The sequence below is a fragment of the Cebus imitator genome, unplaced genomic scaffold (genome assembly GCF_001604975.1).
Source record: "Cebus imitator isolate Cc_AM_T3 unplaced genomic scaffold, Cebus_imitator-1.0 Scaffold895, whole genome shotgun sequence".
In the NCBI taxonomy this organism is placed as follows: Eukaryota; Metazoa; Chordata; class Mammalia; order Primates; family Cebidae; genus Cebus; species Cebus imitator.
The window spans coordinates 194,959-198,067 of record NW_016108210.1 but is presented as its reverse complement, the minus strand read 5'-3'; the positions used below and the strand labels follow the sequence as shown (position 1 = coordinate 198,067).

Here is a 3,109-nt window from a genome sequence, read left to right as displayed (position 1 = left end):
AAAAAAAAAAAAAAGAATCTGATGGGTGTTTTTAGATAAGCCTAAATAAAGCACCTTAGTAAATGGGAGAGAAAGCAAGTAACTTTTTACAGTGTTATGAGAGGAGGTTGGGATGGGAAGGAGCTTGCTGGGCAGAGAACCAAGGTTATAATAATCTAGGAGAAAGAACTAGTAAGTAACCATTCAGTTGTATAACAAAGCTCTGCCCTGTTTGGGATGGCTAACATTTAGGTTTAAACACTGGCAGAGGCATAGGATGAGGCTAAAATGTTGACTGGGACTGGGTTTTGAAGGGCAGTGCAATTAATGCTGCTGAGTCTGGCCTTCTCCTTCTCTGTAACAACAGAGCAATAAAAATTTCTGGAGCGGAAACATGACCACGATTGCTTTTTTGGAAGGTAATTGTTGCAAGCAATGTACAGAAAAGACTGGAGGGTGGAGAGAACAGTTTCAGGGAGATCAGTTGAGGGGTGGTTGCACTTTTCCAGTATGAAAAATTGCAGCCTGAGGGAAGTAGGTTCTGCTAAAAATGCTGATACTGGGGGCCGACATGCAACAAGGAAGATGCCACCAAAGTGCATAGCTAAAAGAAGGTCACCCCCAGAAAACGCCATCCCCAAAAACAAGAAGGTGAACATCTCACACAGGTCCCACAGCACAGAACCAGGCTTGGTGCTCACACTGGGCCAGGGTGACGTGGGCCAGCTGGGGCTGGGTGAGAATGTGATGGAGAGGAAGAAGCCAGCCCTGGTATCCATTGCAAAGGATGATGTGCAGGCTGAGGCTGGGGGCATGCATACTGAGTGTCTAAGCAAAAGTGGCCAGGTCTACTCCTTTGGCTGCAATGATGAGGATGCCCTGGGAAGGGACACATCAGTAGAGGGCTCGGAAATGGTCCCTGGGAAAGCGGAGCTGCAAGAGAAGGTGTCAGCAGGAGACAGTCACACAGCAGCCCTCACCCAGGATGGCCGAGTCTTCCTCTGGTGCTCCTTAGGGACAATAACAGTGTGATCGGACTGTTGGAGCCCATGAAGAAGAGCATCGTGCCTGTACAGGTCCAGCTAGATGTGCCTGTGGTGAAAGAGGTGTCAGGAAATAACTACTTGATGATGCTGACAGCTGATGGTGACCTCTACCCATTGGACTGCAGGGAACAGGGTCCACTAGGCTGTGTGCCTGAGTTATTTGCCAACTATGGTGGCCGGCAAGGCCTTGAATGACTCCCCAAGTGTGTGATGCTGAAACCCAGGAGAAGCTGGGGCCAAGAGAGATTCCAGAATGCCTTCTGCGGCACCTATTTCACCTTTGCCATCTCTCAAGAGGGCCACGTGTATTGCTTCGGCCTCTCCAACTACCATCAGCTTGGAACTCCGGGCACAGAATCTTGCTTCAAACCCAGAACCTAACATCCTTCAAGAATTCCACCAAGTCCTGGGTGGGGTTCTCTGGTGGCGAGCACCATACAGTCTGCATGGATTCAGAAGGAAAAGCATACAGCCTGGGCAGGGCTGAATATGGGCGGCTGGACCTCTTGGAGAGGGCTGAGGAGAAAAGCACACCCACCCTCATCTCCAGGCTGCCTGCTGTCTCCTCAGTGGCTTGTGGGGCCTCTGTGGGGTATGCTGTGACCAAGGATGGTCATGTTTTGCCTGGGGCATGGGCACCAACTACCAGCTGGGCACAGGGCAGGATGAAGACACCTGGAGCCCTGTGGAGATGACAGACAAAAAGCTGTAAAACCATGTGGTCTTATCTGTGTCCAGCAGGGACCAGCATACAGTCTTATTAGTCAAGGATGAGGAACAGAACTGGTGTAGCCTCAGAGTGCCTGACTTCTGGCCTGCACAAATTCCCTCGCAGAACAGGGAAGCAGCAACAGCTGCAGATCCCAGCAGGCCTCTATCCAGCCCTGAGCACTGTGTCAGCTCCTGCCTTTTCCCATCAGCAGAACAGAATCATTTTCCTCTTTTTCTTCCTCCTCTTTGGAATTCTCCTGGGACCTACAGAATGAAGTGGGAGGATGCACAGGAGGTTTTTCAGAAGGAACACGGCTCACTCCGGAGCTATGTTGTTGGATGTTTCTCCTCTCTTCCCCACCTTCCATAGTCCTGGCTGGCCCTGCTTTGCCTACTAGAAAACCAAAACCTCCCCTGGGCTTTGGTGCCTACTCTCTGAGCAGCTGGGACCATCAAGCCCCACTCTAGTCATGTGCCCCTTTCCTGTCCCTAACAATCCACAAGCAAACAAATGGTACAGTCATAAGACCCATTTGTCATGGACTCACGCCCAGAGGAATATGCAGAAAAAGCAGAGCTGCATGGCTGCAGGCAACTCTAAGCCAAATATTTTGCTCAGAACTGGTGTTCATAGAACCAAAAAAAGTGACCAAGAAAAGAGTGGTTCTCCCAGAAGCACAAAGCATACTCCTGCCCCTCAGACACTGCCTGTGTACATCCCTCCCATCCATTCAGCTTCACCTGCCGCCAATGGCCTGGAATCCCAAAGAGAAGCCAGGCTGGGCAGAGCAGAGCAGGGCATGGGGTGGGGAGAGAGGGTAGAGGGTTTTATAAACAAGCTTACAGTGATATTGAAAGAGGAGAGATTGAGGGAAGGACAGAATGTTCAAGGGGCAGAGACTAGTCCAGAGATGGAAACAGTAACTTTTACAGTGGCTGAGAAAATAGAACATAGTTTTTGATTTTTTTAAGTTGTAAAATATTTTGTAGGGGAGAATGAAATCTTTTAACACTTTTAATAAATGTAGAGTTTAATAAAAATGTTGATACTCATGAAACAGCTGTGGCTCTTTCCACTGTCCTGGCTCAAAGTGACGTTTTGAACTGTTTTTTGGTTTTCTGAAACCACCCAAGTTGAGCTGCTTGTTCTTTTTGCACTGCCCAGTCCCTTCAGGTGTCCACAGTTGTATCCTTTCTTTTAGGGTCATTTAAAAGTGCTGGGTCATTGAAAAATATTTATAGTAGAGTTGAGATGTGTTGAGTGAAACATGAGGATGTACATGAGTGACATTTCTACTGGCTGCTCATGGAATGAGGTGCAAGCAGCAATCAGAGGAAGGCCTTCATGTGGGGCAATGAAGGCAATGCTAGCC

General features: G+C 48.7%; 1 pseudogene; it reads left to right on the top strand.

Annotated features, from left to right (window-relative positions):
• The first annotated feature begins 564 nt into the window (after positions 1-564).
• LOC108298143 overlaps positions 565-3,109 on the top strand; it is a 9,288-nt pseudogene continuing 6,743 nt past the window's right edge.